The sequence below is a fragment of the Falco punctatus genome, assembly GCF_963210335.1.
Source record: "Falco punctatus genome assembly, chromosome: 6".
NCBI lineage: Eukaryota > Metazoa > Chordata > Aves > Falconiformes > Falconidae > Falco > Falco punctatus.
In genome coordinates this window covers 74,576,319-74,594,980 of record NC_137585.1, presented here as the reverse complement: position 1 = coordinate 74,594,980, position 18,662 = coordinate 74,576,319, and the positions used below count along the sequence as shown (strand labels likewise).

General features: G+C 37.9%; 1 protein-coding gene across 6 annotated transcripts in view; it reads right to left on the bottom strand.

Moving 5' to 3' along the window:
- Window positions 1–18,662, bottom strand: part of MAGI2 (membrane associated guanylate kinase, WW and PDZ domain containing 2) — a 761,916-nt gene that overhangs the window by 604,563 nt on the left and 138,691 nt on the right. The window lies entirely within an intron of this gene.

Here is an 18,662-nt window from a genome sequence, read left to right as displayed (position 1 = left end):
AACCTCACACAAGTCTATTGATATGAAACAGACTCTTAAAACTTAATCCAATGCATGAGACCGAATCCTGCAGGATTCGGCGGACTTTTCTTCAGGCTGCCTTTCCTCTGAACCACGTTGCTCCTGGCAGTTGTACAGGAAAACACAAAGAGCTTTCTGCCCCTCTCACCAGTGGGCTAATTACTCACTGCACATACCACAGGGCTCCGTCCTTTTTACAAACCCATCTCAAATAGAGTACTTAAACAATCCCTCTATTATGAATATTTCAAGAGGATAAATTTACACATTAAACGTAGAAAAGATACCTTATAAAAGGCATTTTTATTAAGAAATATAATTGATACCATGGAGGCAGGGTAGCCATAGTGCTAATAAACAATTTACTCACTGCTGCCTGCAAGATTAAAATATCAAACACTCCTGCCAAAGACTTAACACAGACTCAAGGCACAATAGCTCTTCTAAACTTCTGGAATATCACCAAACAAGAAAGTTAAACTTGAAGGAAAACTACAATTAGAGCTTTCTAAAACTGTACCCTAACAGCACCATACTGTTCTCTGGTGCCTCATCCTCACTGCCTTTCCATAAAAAAAACCACTAAGAAATAGGTACAGCTTTTTAAAAAATTATTTCTCCCTAACTGCAGGGTGAGCTGTACTAGACTATCGGATGCTTTTCAGTACTGAGTTTGATTTTATTTTGAAGCCAACACAAGAGTGCTCGTATCCTCATTCTGAAACTGTATACTCACAGAGGCACACAGAGAAATCTAATTTGTAAAATTTGTTTGGGAATCAGATAAACCAGTCCGAGTTGAAAATACAGTCTTTCAGACTCATTTTCTATTAATTTTAAGCTTTTCAAGGCTGATTACTCAAACAAGAAAAGGAAATGGAAGTGTTTTTTCTTGCTTTAATTTTATAATGTTTCGAGGGGTAAATACTCAATTCTCCCACCATTTTTTTAAATACATCTTTTAGAAAATAATAACTGTAATAATATAAAGCTCCCTCTGAAAAAAAAAAAAAAAAACTCAGGAAAGATGGTGTTCAAATCCTTAGCACATGCCTAGCACAGCCACTGAATACATTATGAGGTAAGATTAAACAGGACACACTGAAACTCCTTATCACAATGATAAGCATCCGTGAAAAGATTTTGTGAAGGGAGATTACTAGCCATCAATGCAAAGTTTAACAGACCATCTGAAGAACGGGGAAATTTCAGTCACCAAATGCCAGTTACCAAGGATGCAGCCCATTAAAAAAAGGCGGCCGGACTTGCCTCTCGGGTGGCACTTCTCCACTCACTCTAACACAGCTACAGCGGGCTGTGCTCGGGGAGGCTGTTACACCACCATCTCCATTGATCTGGGGTCATTCTTACTCCAGACTTACTTCCAGGCTACACAGTGCTCACAGTGATGGCTGGAGACTTAGGTACCACCCTTCACCAGGGGAGCTTTTCCAGAGCGGAGGCAGCCAGCTCAGCACCGAGTCAGCACTGCTCGGTTTCTACTCCCAATGCTCATGCAAATCTGGATCTCGTGTCTGGGTCTCTTTCAGCACAGTTCTCTGCCGTGTTTGACGCTGTCCCTCCTCTTCCTGCTGGACTCCACTGGCTGCAGGGATGTTTTGTTTGCCTGACCCTTGGCTCTGCACAGCTCACCTTCAGCAAGCCTTGCTGATACCTGCTACATCCTTATCCTCGGTATGCGCCCAAAGCCTAAAGCTCAGGTTTAACTGTAAATAGCCCAATCATTTGGGTTTGGCTGGCTAAGAGTACTTGGTTCAAAAAGCCTTCAGTATTATAGCAAGAGCATTAATAAGCACAGTCTGTAAAGAATTTTGATAGAATTAAATCCAGCTTGATGCAACGGGGTATTTTTTTTTACTTAGTAAATACTAGCAAGGTTACGATTGCTTGGAGAGACAAGAACTATGAAACATTTCTCTAGAAACAGACTTGGCGTCTAAGAAGTGCTGGCTTTAAAGGAACTGACCTTTGAAACGTTCCTTCCAAACAGAAGTTTCAGTAGGGAACAGCCAGAACAGCAGTTTCCTGTATATTTTTCAAAAAAATAGCCCTGCTTGTTTTAGGACTACATGACAACGGGGTAGTTTTAGATCTGAAGGAATCCCAATGGTTTAGAAACTTCCTGGTCTTTCGCTGGCAGCTATAAGAATAGGAAAAATTATCTCCTTTTTGTACGTGTCATGTAATTCACACAGAGGAATACAGCATTCTCTAAGCACTTCCTAAGCCTTATTACTTGTCCTCTCAATGTTATTTTCTATGTTTCCCTGGAGAGAATTAAAGAAGAAAATTTTAGACTATTTTGGACCTGATTCTCTGAATTTTGAGCTTAACATAGCCATTGAAGCCCACTTCTTACATCTGCTCCCACTGGCACAAGTGATTACAGAAGGTTCACACTGCCATGATGTAAAACCTACTTCTTAGACATTTATTTCCTTGAACTGTCTTCTCAAGCTAGTGAGGTCATTAAGATCTGAAATTTCAGTGCAGTACTCTAACAAGCAAAATCCTACAGATGCTTTCAAAAATTAATTTTTAAAGCAACTATTCCTTTTAAAAATAACTCCAAACCAAGACTTCATCTAAAAAGTGCACGCTGAGCATCACGTACCTACTGCATGCACTCCCTAGGGCTGTGTTAATAGTTCTAGAGCTAACTACAGAACCTCTCTCTAATAAAGCAAACTTGGAACATAAATCTCCATTACAGTCTCCACTTCTCAAAGACCAAAAGGCATCAGCAGAGTAGCCTTAATAAAATTGTTGTTTGGAGGGTCAGTATCAGCTAGAACCCCTTAATACTTGCATTTGCCAGTGCAGGTGGCTTTAGGCTAGGAATTCTTCAAAGCCAGTGTTACTACAAATGTAAATTAAGCTATCCATCTGTGTACAAACATCAGAAAAATAGGTGTCAGGTATTGGGTATAGACTTCAAAACTGATCAGAGCAAATGCTCAAAAAAATAACATTATGGCATTGACTTCTATGAGAGAATCAATAGAGTATTTTGTACAGTTAAATATCTTCTCCAATTTAAATTTTATGTTGCAGCTTCAAAACCAATTAGGCTATGTTACAGTCTGATGATTTGCCAAATTATCCTTTTGAAAACAAAAGTAGGTTTTGACCAACAGATGCAAAGGAAAACTGCAACTGCAGCATTTATTTTCATTTTTATAGTGTAGTATACCTAGGGCTGCACTGCAGTAAAGCCATTTAAGCATATTTGTAAATTCATAGACATGAGAAGCCCCTACCAAATCACTATTTTAACACAATTGCTTTTCCATTGACTTATATTAGACTGGAAAGTAATTTAATGGGTGTACTTGTGTGTGACAAGTAACATATATGCTCAAGTTTGTCACCCTGATACAAAACTCCCCGAGTTAAAACAAAGATAGGCTTGTAATTCCCGGGGCGGGGGCAAGAACAGCAGTGCATATAGTGGAAATAAGCCAACAGAGGTCAGCAGTACATAACAGAAAGATCTTTTTAACAGCAACCATGTCAACCACACTTATCCACAGTCATTAAAAAAAAAAATCTTAACGGATATTTGGCACAATTTTTTCTGCCAAAAAATAAGCATTTTATATAATGAAAATTATTTTCCTATTTTGAAAACCATCAGTATTTTTTCACTTTACAATACACATAGCGCAGCTTCAAGGTTTGCTAACTCTAATTTGCAAAGCTTTTGTATTGTGATACCCCTTGGATACTGGCCATATAAGGGTTAAATAAGTAGTTGCATATCTGAGACATTCACAGCAAGAGGGCTTGGACTGGAATAGTTAGTAACTCAGACAACCCAGACTTCCATCTCCTTTTCTTTAGGAAGTTATGTTTTCAGACCAGAGATACTTGGTTTTTTACTACTTTGGTAAAGGTATGTATTTATCTATATTTTAATAATAATATTTTAATCTTGATCATACCAGTATCATAAATTAGATTATTTTTAAAAAATTAAAATTCAACACACCTTTATTCTTCATCTCAATTTCCATCAGGTGTGACTGTTTCTTATGGATAAGATCTTGGATATGCACCTGAACTCTGACACATATTTAAGGATTTTTTTTTAATTTTTAAATACCTCTGAAGAAAAATATAGTTTTAAAATAAACTGAGATTGTTATGAACAACAAGCATTCTCCTTTAGCTCAACTCTAATGTCTATTTTTGTCTTATGAAGAACAAAATTTGGATAGACAAATCCCTTTTAATGGATATCTACTTGAGAAACACCACATTGCAGTTGTCCAAACAAGTGGCTGCCTGCAGTCTGGCAATCATGGATTACAGTTAACTAAAGTAGTATTAAGTTTGGAAAGTAACAAAGGCAGCATAAAAAGTAACTGCTTAAAACAAAACCTTTAAAGAAGGCATAGAACTAATTACTTTTTCAGCAGGCAAGATTGTTAAAGACTAATTTGCCACCTGCTGTCACAGAACAAGTGTTGATCATCTTAGTACAGAAGTAGTCAGGTATTTGACTGTACAAGTTGGAGCATATTTTAACTTGATGAGGGATAAGACTGCACAATGAAGCAACTGCAGAAGAAAAGCTTACCGCTTCGTAATTTATTAAATACACATTCCTTGTACCTATTAATGTTCTGGAAATAAGGCAGGACATTAATGTTTATTTGTGTGTGTATCTATGATAAGCATGTTTATTTTAAAAGCATGATCAAAGAGGTACTGCACTTTTAACTTTTTTTCCCCTTTAAAAACAATGAATGTTGTTAGTCTTTCCTCTGTATATCAGCTTACACGTAACTTTAGAATGCTGAAATCTTTCAGGTTTCAGCAGATGTACTTACATGCATTACACCCACTGCTCTGCTGAATGAGCACCAGCTCCCACAGAAACCCTGGCTGATGTTTCTAAATTGGCCCAGGGAATCAACAGAATTTCATCCATTCATTTTCAGCCTACATGCTTTAGGGGGCTTTGAAATTTAAACATTTATCTCCAACTTCCAGAGTGCAAAGACATAGCTGGAAAAATTATCGTGATGCTGTGTGTGCATTCTTCTTCTCCAAGGATTTAATTCACTAATAGAACAGCTGTGCAGCTGGTGGCCTAAGCTAAGCTGTAGACCTGACAGCGGACTATGAATCAAGATCAAAGTGACATTAGGCCTTGATCATGAATGCTTTCCTTTCATTTTTGCATAAAATGTACCACCACAGCTGAGTCATGAGAAGGATCATTTCTAGGTTATCCCCAGCTCAAAGATGGTAGGACAAGCTTCGTGCTCCCATATTTTACATACCTGCAACTTCACTGACCTCATGCCTAATTTACCCTATCTTCAGGCTGGAATCAGAGGCACGTACAGTCTTTCCATAACGAAGCTATAATGACAGTCATTTTAGAATACATTAATAAGTATGAACTGAAACCTACAGCCCGTATCCAGATGAAAACTTGCACTAACTTTGGCGATAGCTAAAACTACTAGTGAAATCTAAGCAAAGATTGCAAGTTTGGGTGTTATAGAACTAAACTTTTCATTTTAAAAATTGTACATAAAACAGTTGAGCTGTACATAAAAATATCCAAAATTTTTCAGGAACAAACATCCCTGGCTTATTTGTAGGACTCCTGGTTCTCCATGCTCACAGTTGTAAGTACTATAGCCATTTAATCTAGGCTTTATTAATTGAAATAGGTGCTAAAAATAATTACATTCAGTTATAACACTGAATTTGAACTACACACCTATTCTCTAGCTCTAGCATTTAAAGTTTATTACACTTCATTTCTTTCTTATGTGGAGAATAACTTCATTTTCAGGGGTGGAAAGTAATTTTTTTAAAAAAGATTATAATGTCCCATGGTAACCAGCAGAATAAAGGGGTTTTTTGGGTTTTGCTGTTTCATTGGTTTATTTTTCCCCAGAAAAATCTTTCCCTGTCTTCTGTTAAGTTTTGTCAGCCTATCAATAGGGAAGCAACATTTAAAATTCTATTTTTCCCCAGAGCATTTAGTTTATGTAATTGTTTTATTAAATATGAAAATATTATTGAGGTACTGGCTTCTTATTTAAGAGGTATGGTCTCCTGTCAAAAACTTTATTACATGTCTAAACTGTTTATAAATGAAAGTATGGAAGTTTTTCTGGGAGAAAAGCAACTGTTTAAGGCAGTTAGACTGCTGAAGCTGAGCACATGATTATTAAAAGGATCTGTATCGGTCTTTTATATAAAAGATGCAGCAATATGTACTGGATTTTGACCAAGGTATTTCAGTTCAGCTTTCCAGATGATTTTGCAATCATGAAGGTATATCTACTGACTCAAACATCTGAAAAGCAGAAATAGAGCATAAGTTGGATTCGTAGGAGCTCAGCCCCATGTCTGTTTTCTAAAAAAAAAAAAAAATAAATAAATAAAAAATTACACTTTTATGAATGTTACAGTGCTTCACTACAACATTTTTCCATGTGGAATCTATCCAAACAGCTCATCCAGGCATAAACACAGCATCAACTGGCTTTGTTCAAAATAACTGGCTATATATGTTCTAACTGCTTATAAGAGTATTTCCAAAAGATGTTTCTTCGTAAGGGTTATCAACAAACCAACAAGTTTTCTATCACATTGGTTTTATACCTGGAACTATTTTTGTTTTTATTAATATTTTAAAAAAATATTGCTATGAACTGCAAGCATCTTACTTCATAATAGAAAAATGCAACAGAACATTCCAAGTCATTCTTTGGTTACAAATTATATCATGTAAACTCTACTTCTCATTGTCTGCATTTTCTCCACTCTAACATAGTCAAAGAAAGTGACTCAACACTGAGGACAAAAATAATAATGGAAGTTTGGTATCAGTATTCTTTGTGAAACTATCAGGGAGAGGAAAATTTTACAACTTGATAAAAGCTGTTGGGAAGTTAGACAGCTTGGTTTGCAATCAGTTTTCTGTAACTGTCCTTAAAGCCTGCATCAAAATTTGAATCTAAACCTTAATGTTTCACAGTTAAAGCATATCATAAACATGATCGCATATGCTCCTTACCTCACAGGCCTTCAATAAAATGATTTTCTCTTTTTTACTAGATGTCACTGTCAAATAATCATGTGAAGTGTTTATGTATATCTATCTCCACAAATAATGGTGTTTCTGTAATACGTTCTCATATTCACTGATGAATAACAGGAAAGAAACTCTGGTTTAATTTTGCCAAAAAGATGTATTTCCTAGACAAGCTGTGACCTGCTTCAAAACTACTTTAAATGTTTATTTTGGATGTTTCATGGAAGAAGTCTCCTACAATCAATATAGGTCTTCTTCCATTTCAACAGGTTCAATGAAAGCCAGTGTTTTCCAAAATAAACAAAAAGCTAGGGTTTTCAATATGAAAAATAGCAAAACCGGCCAAATAACTTACTTAGTTTTCCAAACTGCCAGGATCTCATGCTTTCAAAAAACCCAAGCCCATACCAAAAAAAAAAAAAAAAAAAAAAAAAAAAAAAAGGCCACCCCACAAAAACCTAAACACCTGCCTTACTCTGTTTTTCAATGGTCTAATTTAGGAACCTTAATTACACTAAAATTTCTGCCAAGGGAATCTGAACTGGAGTTACACACACCAAACAAAAAAAAAAAAAAAAAAAAAAAAAAAAGAGAATGAAAATATATACAGCACAAACAAAGCATTTAAAAAAAAGGCTCAAACAAGAAAGGAACCTTAGGAAGACCCAGTAAGAACAGCTTCATTATAAACTTTCTCAGCCTATAAAAGTTCGCTTCTCCTGTGATAAATTTTTACATCCAAATACATTCAGATAACTTTCAGCCCCGTTTCTGCCTCGCTCTATGATCACACACTGCAAGCTGTAGTTACAAAGGCTTCTGATTTCTTGCACGTAGGTCAGCCACTTTCTTTCAGTTATCCCTTATTTGTCCCTCAATCATCCATCCCTGCTTAGCCACCAGGACCCCTGACAGGCCGAGTTAATTCAAAAGCTCATCAGCAGGATCCCAGAGAGCTAAGGGTCTGCATCACAAACTAACCTGAGAGTACTCTTGGTTTCAGTCTAAGGAAGAACCAGTTGGAACTTTAAGAAAACACGCTATCAAAGCACAAGGTGCTGTGGTCTGAAAATGTAGAACAGGATGCTCCGTTTGATGCTGGTGAAGATACAGGTCAAGGGGTTGCCTGGATGTGGCAAAAGACAGATTGGGTCTTATCAGCCATGGTCTACTGGAACAACTAGTCTGACCTGGTGGAAGAGACTGCTGCTGGAAAGGCAACAGCATCTGCACGACAGTGTGCCCCTCGCTGCTTGGTTTTTGCATTGTGGAATTCCCAAAGAAATAAGAGTTTTCAAAGGAACATTTTTAATGTCTTTCCTGAAGAAAGATTCAACTTTGTCTCATGAATAACCCAAAATGAAATGAGAACAGATATGCCACTAATTGGCTACTTTCACCTCTTCTGATGTGCTGCTTATTTTCGCTGCCTTTTATCCTACAAAATCAAAGGTGTATTACATTTGCTGGTACTGCCCAAGTATTTTGGTCACCTTAACTGCAACCAGCACAGAACCTAAGCTGAAAAGATCACAGAACCAAGAGTCTGTAACACCACCAAAGGCATCCTTAAAATTACTTCTTATACATCTGGATCTTTGTGGAGAGGGTTACTTTAGAGATTTAGGTTTTTAGGATTAATTTCAAAAATACATACATGCAACAAAGGCAGTCAGAAGATGTAGACTAACACATCTTTACTGGGGAAGCATCTTTTATCTGACAGTGGCAATTACGAACAGGGTGAGTATAAAGCCATACTGCCATGATGTACCTTTCAGAGTGTGGCAACTCACTGCTTCGAGACTTTGTAAACTGGAAATTGCATTTGAGAGATGGCAATAGGTCTCTTTTTGGACAGGTTCACTAAAAAGTAACAAATCACATTGCAGCTTATTTCTACTCAACATGTAGAACATCCCATGGTAGCAAGTTCTACAGTTCTACAGAACTTCAATATTCAAGTTCTACATTAAGTATTTCATGCAGTACTTTGTTTTCTTTTAATAAATACCTGAAAATTTTAAACTGTGACTCTAGGAATTTTTATGAGGCAGTCATTTTCCTCTCTAGCCATTTATTCTTCTGTAAAACTCTACCGTACCTTACCTGTTTAATCATCTCTTTGTTAAACTGTAGGCAAGAAAAGACTCCTCTACAAATCAGAGCAGTATGGCTCTCAAAGATCTTCATGTTCTGCCCGAGAATCTTTTTTGCTTAGGATACTGTTAGACCTTCCTTCCAGAAAAGCCTCTGCCATCACCGACTGCCTTTCCTCTTCAGTTTAGACCACAGAATTAGTGGGCAATTTCAGACTATTCAGGAAGAGTTCCCCCAAGAAGTCATCAGAGCTTGATACAGAGGACTCTATACCACTGCTCTGGAAAACCTCTTCTGGAATGCATATTTTGTTTTATTTGCATTACCTACAATATATTAACTCTCTTCATATCTCCCCCAAAGGCAGTTTTGATTAATGCTTAATTTCACCTCTAAATACAAGTGAAAACTGTACTTTGCATTCTGTCTTCATTTACACAGACAGTTAGGAGTGCCCTCCTCGCATTTAATTCTTTTTCCCAGGTTAAAAGGCAGGCATAAACAGGAAGCTCTAAAATCCTTGGTACATAACGCACTTTTGATGCATGCCCACTCCAGTCAATGAGATTAAGTAAAAGGTTTTTCTTATCCTCTGTTTTAAAATCAAAGGCTTCTGGCTACGACCCACTCAAAAGATGTCAAAAACTTGTATCAAGAAGTAGGAACTGAGCAATTTCTTTCTTAAAGCTTCAGATTTTCCTTTCCCAAGCTTCTGTTCCAAGAGAGGTATTCCTGGTGCCTTGGTTTGCTACAACAAGGTGGTCTCAGGGCACCTTTGTGGTTGCTCCCTGCAAGGGCAGGTATACCTCTATGGCACAGGGATCCAGCTGTCAGCACAGGGACAAGCAGAGATGGAGAAAAAATGGAACTGAAAACAGGCTGAAAACACTAAAGGCAGAAAGATGAAACCAGGGTGGTTTTTTGAGAATGTTTACAGAGAATCAAAGAGCTAGAAGGTATTTCTACCCATAAACGTGCAGATATAGTGAAATACATCACACTTGTCGTCAAGGTGGTCTCAAGATACTACATTTGAGACAAGAGCCAAGTTTTCAGGGAGAGGTAATATCTGTTCCTAGACTGTTGGTAAAGTTGTGGGCCAAAAAGCACATATATTACCTCTGACTATGTAAGTTGCTCTTGATTCACAAAGTGCTCCCAGATGAACATGAATATCCTCTGTTGAGAAGTCCCTCTGACACATTCAGAGCCACAGGGACATTGTGGTGGTGACTTGTATTCCTTTCCCACACCCCAAGCCCTTTCCAGCCATGGCCGTTCACCCCTCCAGTTCTTCTAGCCTGATAGCACTTGTCTGCAAACACTTCTTTTCCAAAAGCAAGCAGTGAGCTCTTCATTTACTCAGTTTCCTCAGAAGGGTGTTCATACTGGAGATCCCTGTACCTAACAGCCCTTCCTGTGGCAGTAGGAAAAAAACAACATGGAAATAGAACCCAGGCAAAGTTTAGCAGGCACATAAAAAATGTTCCGAAACAGATTTTCCTGGAGATGTGGTATTTTTGTCTCAAATCACAACTCTGACAGCTTTGTTTAAATACTTTTATGGCTCACCCTTAAATGGAGTCCTAGTTTTTAATCTAAATACCAGACCTTTTTGATATGAAAACTTGATAAAGGTAGTAAAGTTTGGGATATGATGAACTGCACAGACTCCAAACTCTTACAAACATTCAGGATAAGGTTGGACAGGGCTCGCAGCAACCTGACCTGGTTGAAGATGTCTCAGCTCATTGCAGCAGGCTGGACTAGATGACCCTTAAAGGACCCTTCCGACACAAACTATTCGTGACTCTTCAGACACTACTCACAGACACAATTACAAGTTTGTCAAGTTCACGCCTTCTCCCCACTGTTCTGTGGGGTTGCTAATATTTAGCTGGTATTTGCAGCTAAGCAATTAACTGCTTAGTTAACTTTGCAATTTAGAAGATATAGCTTCCTTATTAACATCCATTAATACCAGCTAAAATCCAAGATTTATTAAACAGAGGTCATTTCTTATAATGTAGTCCACAGCACACAGGACTACTTTTTTTGACTTAACAGCTACGGAATAATTGTTATTAGTTTGCTACAAACACCTCTATAGAAGCACAAAGACTTCAAGACATCAAGTATGACACAAAATAATACTTGGAAACATCAAATATGTTACAAATTCTGGAATAAATGTGTGGTAGTGAAGAGATGAGAGGTGGATGAGGGAGATTTAGGGGGAACTGGACTCCAGCTGTCATACCAGTGGGCCACTGGCAAGAGTCTTCACACCAAAGCTACAAAAACTAGACTCTAAACCCATTTACGCAGCATGAACTTTTCGCAACTCAGCACTTCCAAGCCCACAACCTGCTGAGAAGGATTATAACCCTCTTCCAGCCCTGACTAGGAGGATCCCTCTTCTAGTAGCAAAGCCCTGCAACATGAGCCCAGGTCACGAGCTGGGCCACACAGCACCGCTGGAGCGGAGAACCCACCACCACCTTACAGAGGCAAGTGCAGGGTTTGAATTGCCGAGACACATATATGTCACGTTTATATGGCTTGGGTCTCTGCAAAACAGATGCTCACAGAGCACAGTAAATACAAGGCCTAAGAAACAGCATTTGTCTCCTCTTCCTACTCCCCTACAAGTAAATAACAAGTAATAAAAATCAATATTGATTTTGCTTAGATTTCTTCCTCTCCCCCTGCACCTCCACAGTGTTGTTTTTCAGACACCTACGTAAGGGTATATCCACATTTGGATTTTAGGGAATCCCATAATCTGAAAGGTGAATGAATCCTAATCAAGTAGAAAGATCTACATGATCCTTGCTTGCAGAGCAGCATAATTTATAAGACAGAAAATTTCTATTGTAATTTTTTTCTTAACATGTCACAGTCTTAACTTCAACTTTCTTGAATTCAGAGGGTTTTTGTTTTGTTTTTACCATAACTACTGATTTTAACTTCATCTAGTTTTTTTTCTTAACATTTACTTCAGTATGTCATGCTCTGTTTGAGATAAATAATTGGTTCATTCCCTTAGGGGAAAAGCAAAACACAAGCAAATACAATATTTGTAGATAACGTGCACGCATATTTTTGATCTAAAACAAGAGTTAACAGTCTTTATATCCTCTAATATTAAAACCACAAAGTCTTTGCCCTGGTGAATATACTGTTAATTGTTTTAAATTTATGGCATTATTATACCATAGTTTAATAGCGTTTCTTACCAACTGAGGGAGAAAGCCGAGCTATACTAAGTCAATAATACTAACTACTGCAAGGAAAGAAAATGCTGTTGCCGTTAAGGCAGTGGACTAAGATTAATAAGGTCTTAAGTTCCAAATTCTGTCACAGTCTTACTGTGTGACATTGGAAAAGATATATCTTCATGCCCTGCCTTTAACTCCCTTCTATAAAACAGAAAAATAAAACTATAAAACTATTTGGCAGAACAACATTTTGGGTTTGTGCTGAATCACTGCCTAGTATAATGGGGTGATAATTTTAGTTAGGGCTTATCTGCCATACTACAACAATTAATACACAATAGTAATCTATCTTCATGAATAAAAATACCTGGATGAAGACCAAAGGGCTCCACTGCATTATTTAAGAAACCAAGTTAAAAGGGTGTCACGTTAATACTGAGAAATGCAAGAAGCACGAGTACCAGCCCAAGGACGAGAGAAGGCAGTGCTAAGAACTACCAACCACAAATGCTGAGAATTTTGGTCAGGTCACTAAGATCTCTCTCACTATCTATCTAAGAGACATCAGTGTCTTCCCACTGTCATTGCCAGCAGAGAGGCAGGGTCTCGCCATGCAATGAAGGAGCGACTGTACTGCTGAGGAGCGTACGCACTCAATTAACCATCACCCTGTCCACACCAAACCCTGTGGCCCCACCACCACCACTGGGGCAGCAGCAACAATTCAGATCGGTGCTTCTGCACAGGCTGATGCAGCCTTGAACCACAACCTGCACCACTGGTTGGTGCTTCTTCCATTTCCTACGCCATTTTAAAGTGGTTGCTACTAAAACCAAATACCCTTGTTTCTCAAAGGTGCACTTGAAAGAATGAAACGTTATTTTCAAATGCACTGATCATTTGTAGCCTATGGGCACTGTGAAGAATCTGCGTGTGGCACGGTTGGTTTTGGGTTTAATGTAAAGGAGGTAAATCTAATCAAATAAAATTAGTCTTGTACAAAATCCTGGGCATGTTTTGCACTCATTTTACTCTCCACAAAGTGGTAGGTAAATCACTGCACATGTTCTCAATATTAAATGTTTGCTTACGGATTTAAATTCCCAGGTAAAACTGTACGCAACCGCCACCACATATAAAATACCACATCTGCTGTGGAGAAAGAAAAAAAAAAAAAAAAAAAAAAAAAAAAAAAAAAAGACTGATAGCCATTTTATTTTCTTTCCTATGTGGCTTAGTAGTCTCACACAATCTGTAATGGATTTGACTGCCATAGATTATATTTGTTCTGTATTTTTTTCAGAAGTGCTTAAATACAGGAGTTCATAAAAGCTTCAGAAAAAGATAATAACACTCCAAAGTATTAAAAGGAGCAAGACAGCTAGAAGTGGAACATATACAGAGCAATTAATTGCTCTCCACTTATTTTTGCTGTTCTTTCTAGCAGAATCTCCAACAGTAGCCAGGATGAGTACAGTAATTAATCTTTTTTATCATCTGAGATCAGCACGATTACTGGGCACACCTTTTAAATGGAAATCTAGTCTGACATCCTGCTCTTAATTATTAAAGAGCCATGATTAAATTTTATGACAAAACCAGAAAAAAGAATACTCGCACAATACAGACTTGCAAAATTCCACTCACTAAAGGGACAAAACCCAAAGACCATCGGCAAGACTTCAGTCACAACATCTTCTGCATACAGTTAGCCAAAAGCAGGAGGGAAGTAAAAGATCTGCAAGTATTCAAGGCACTACTGAGGAAACAAGACTCATCAGATGTTGCTTCTAGCCACGCGGAAGGTAGCAACCATCTCTCTTACACGTTGCAGAAACAGAGGGACTGAAATGAAAACATGTGGGAATGCAGTTCACTGAAGTACCTTTGACATAACTCATTTATTTGGATGATTGTATCATTTATTTTGACAGCTGTAAATTAATTTTCAATATGAATGTAAGGAAAGGTATCATACAGAATGCTTAACAATGTATTTTCTAAGACTAGCATAGCTGTGTCATCGCAGCCTTGACTATCACATTTTTGCTAGTGTGATTTGCTAGTGTGTGTACTCCACACTTAAAGGAGTGGAGTCTAATGAAACGTCAAAGTTCTCCAATTTAAAACCAGTAACTTCTGAAAAGCCATTCACTACTCAACAACTGTTCAATACCTCCCACAGTCCTCAGTTTTCTTCTAGGCATACAAACATTATTTTATGCTGAGTAAGTAGTAAGCAAGCCAGATGTATGCAAAACAACAGAAATATAAGCAACAATAAGACAACCCTAAGAGGTGTTGCCTTAGATATTCTGATTTACTCGTCACAGTATACAGCTTATAACTTAAAGCAATAAAGGTGAAACAGAAAACTCAGAGATGCACTGCGCAAGTTATACATGTGATTTAAATGGAATTATTTGCAGGAATCAGCATGTGGAAAAAGCTTTCCAAGCCTGGGTAAGCTCACTTGGTAAAGACTCAACTTTATGATGATACACAGAGATTGGTCAATGGCAAAACTGTACATGTGCTCAAACTTATTTCTTAGCAGAAACTGACAGTCAAGAGACTAAATTTCCAAAAAACTATCTTCGTAATATGGGTCTGAATTGGAATACAGCAGATTGTCAGCACAGGGTGGGCAATTTACCCACTCTTGAACTGCTGTTCTCATTTCCATCATTTAAATATAGTAATAATATAATAGTTGGGACGTGATAGGATTTTTCTAGAGTTCTTCACAGTTCCCTAAGGAAACACAAAACAAGCCAAATCTAGACACAAACCACAACTGTACCTCCTGAAAAATGCATTAACAAGAATTAATGAAAACTACAGTTCATGCATACCAAGCCCAAATTAGAACTTACTATTCTGACCAAGTAGTAACACAAACTTAGTTTTCCAGACAAGCTCAGATGATTTGTGCAATACGAGGCAAAGAAAGTAAGATCAGAATAATAGGCTAGTTTTCTTAAAAGCCATGAATACAAAATTATACATTTGGCTTCTCATAACACCATCTTTTGATTAAGTATTAATAATAGTGTCAGACACTATACCATACAAGTCCTAACAAAAAAATGTGATTGTAGGTGAAACTAAGGGTAAAGAATGGATCTTTTTAGCTATCAGGAAACATTTTCAGGAAACCATTTTTAACAGTGCTATTAAGTGGTGCTCTGGTATGGTACAGCAATACACTTTCCCACCCATCTAGAATATGTATGGGAGCATTTGTACTTCGGCATTGCAGAGATGCCCTACTTAGAATTGAAAAGCCACTGCAACAGGTAATAAGTGTACAAAGTAAAAGATGTTAGGCTAGTAAGATGTGCATTTTGTTCCAAATCAGCTCTCTAACCCCGTATTAAAAGACAAGACAGGGAAAAGCAGAACCTGCCCCCCCCCCCCCCCCAAAAAAAAAAAAAAAAAAATACTTAGTTCTGCAATTAACCCTTCCACAGTGCACTGCAGTTATGCCAAATAGATGGTTTTTAAAAAAATCAGGGTACCATGACCCTATAATTTAATTTAGGGGGCATGAATGTATCAAATGAAGTGGTAACAGGTTGACAGAGGGAACCAAAAAAAAAAAATGTAGCAACCCCATGCAAAAGCCAAGAACATACATGAGTAGGAAAACACTTCATGTTGACCATCTGTTGGTTCTGTGACAGAGTAAGTACAAGGACAATTTACCTGTCTCTCTCTGAAGTTATCAGCCATTCTCCCTTGCTCTCCAATGGCCACTTGGCCTGTAGTTCACGGTCCTTGTTTTAATTCAAACAGCTGGCTTGGCAGAATCAATAGAATAAATCAGAGTGCACTTTCATCCATCTATGAAGACAGTTCACTCTGTTTTCTCTACTCGGACCAATGTTTAGACAACTGTGTAAGAAGCTAAGTGAATTGTTTACAGTGGCACTGGGCACACGCAGCCAATGCTGATTTGTAATGGGGTTAGATCTAATAAGCTGAGGCTGTGACAGACGTGTGTCCCCAGCATACTTAATTGAGTCACTGTTGCTCTTTCTAGTTGCTCAGGCAGTTGCTCTAAGTACACTGCTCATTAGGGAGACGGGTGTCTTTTACATTTTCTGGGGAAATAACAGAATAAAGAAAGTTGCAAGTGAAGTACTGCACCTAAGATGCATTTAGATTAAATCCTTTTTATCACCGTGTTGAAAAATTCTTGTCTATTCACGTAGATATATAAATTTCCTCATTTTAAAAGTTGACATTTTTCCAAAGAATTTCATCTTAATTATTTATTGAGCTCAGTTAAACTCACAGATGATTTCCATTTCCACAAAAATCAATTTAGGAAAAAAATAATTGCATTTCCCAAACAAGATGAAAAACATCACACATTTTCAAATGGCATTTCCTCATCTATCAAAACTGTATCAGTAGTCACTGTTGGAAGTTTATCCATTATGCTTTATGAAAATCTTTCGAAACTAAGACGCTGGTTTGGTTTATGTGGCTCACCCTTAAGTTTGCCTTTCTTTTGACTGATAACCAATTTCTAAGCTTCACTTATCATCAGAACCTAAGTCAATGTTTTCCATTTTCATTACAGAGGTATCAAACACCCAATATGAAATATCGAAGCCTAAATCTGCTAATACAGATTTCAGTGAAAACGCAGAATGAGTATTCAGGCCCCAATTTGTGCTCTACGTTCTTTTATCCATCCGTTAGAGAAATTGAGAGGCCAGCAGTTTCTTTGAGACTTTATCAGGCATTCATTCACTTTACCAACTACAACAGCTACATTTCTGCAGATTTGGTAACACTTTGACATAACATTGGTTCCTGAAATAAGAAAAGACATGAACCTATTGTTTTACTCAATTTTATGTGGAATCAGTTATTTTTCTGCTTAGGGCAGTGAATGTTTTGAGCATGGAGAAGCAGTTCAGTGTCAGGGTGTCCCTCCTGCCTGCCAGCACGTAGCCTGGGAAGAAGCTGCAGAGACCAGCCAGGCACAAAAGCCACTCTACGGTGAGCCTTCAGACACCTAAAAAAACATCCTCAGTCTTCCCAAGACTTTCTCCACAGTGAACTACTGCTCTCTTTCCATTTCCCTGTTCCCTCAGTGGCTTCATCTGCTTCTCCTTGCCTGGATTGCCCTGGTTCCCCAGGCACAACATGGGGAAGGGGCAACTGCCAGCCACTGTCATCTCCAGCCACAGCAAACCCCATCCCTGCCAAACGCCCACTCAGTATTTGCTCTTGGTTTTAGGCCTAGGAACCGAGCCAAGCAGCCCTGTACCATTCAAAAGGTTTCAAAGTGAAGAAGCAGAAAGAGGTGAGGATTTGGATAGCTGGGTTCTCAGAAGAAATAGGGGAAGTAGAGAAGTAGGGAAGGATCATTCAATTAGTGGTTTAGCTTTCCAAGAGTACTGTTTTCATGCAATAATCAAGCAAATGAGAGGATATTTTATCTATGTAGCCAAACATGACCATACAAGGTTATAAGCATGTCTGGGCTAAGAAATTCTCTGATTAGTCTACACAATAAAAAGGAGAAAGACTAATCTATGCAAATTAAAACACGCAGCGAAGCCTTTGTAATATCCAAAGCTGCTTAGTCAGGCTTCAGAAAGACAACACACATTTTATGGTTGACACACAAAACAGCACTGTTGGGCAGTTAAAGTACCAAATCCTACAGGTAGCACTTAGCTCCCCGCAGCCAGTTCCTGACACCTGGTGCAAAGTCTTAACAGCACATTCTGGTAATACACTTGGCCGCTGCCAGCATCTCCTAGCAAAGGCATGTTAGGAGTCTTTGTTAAGTAAACTGAATATTTGTTCTCTCCTGGTTTTAGAAGGCATAGCTGCAACCAAGGCAGTATTTTGACCCTTAAAAGCTGAAGATATAAGTAGTACCACTGAACTTACTAATTTTAAAGGCATCACTGAATAAGATACAATTCATTTTGAAGAATGACTAAACACTGAAGAGTATAGAAAATCTGGCAAATGTTATTAAATACTCCACTGTGGCTAAACTACTGCCCTAGTCAAGGAACTCAAATATTCTTAACATCTATTCAGGCACATATGATTAATTAATGGATTTTATTTTAAAAGCTTTGCTGAAGTTTTCTTAGGTTATTAAACTTGTGTAACCAATCTTGTCATTATGTGTTCCTAGGATTATTGCTAATGGTAAAAAAGTAACTGGCAGAGTCTGAGGGATTAGGGATGCTCAG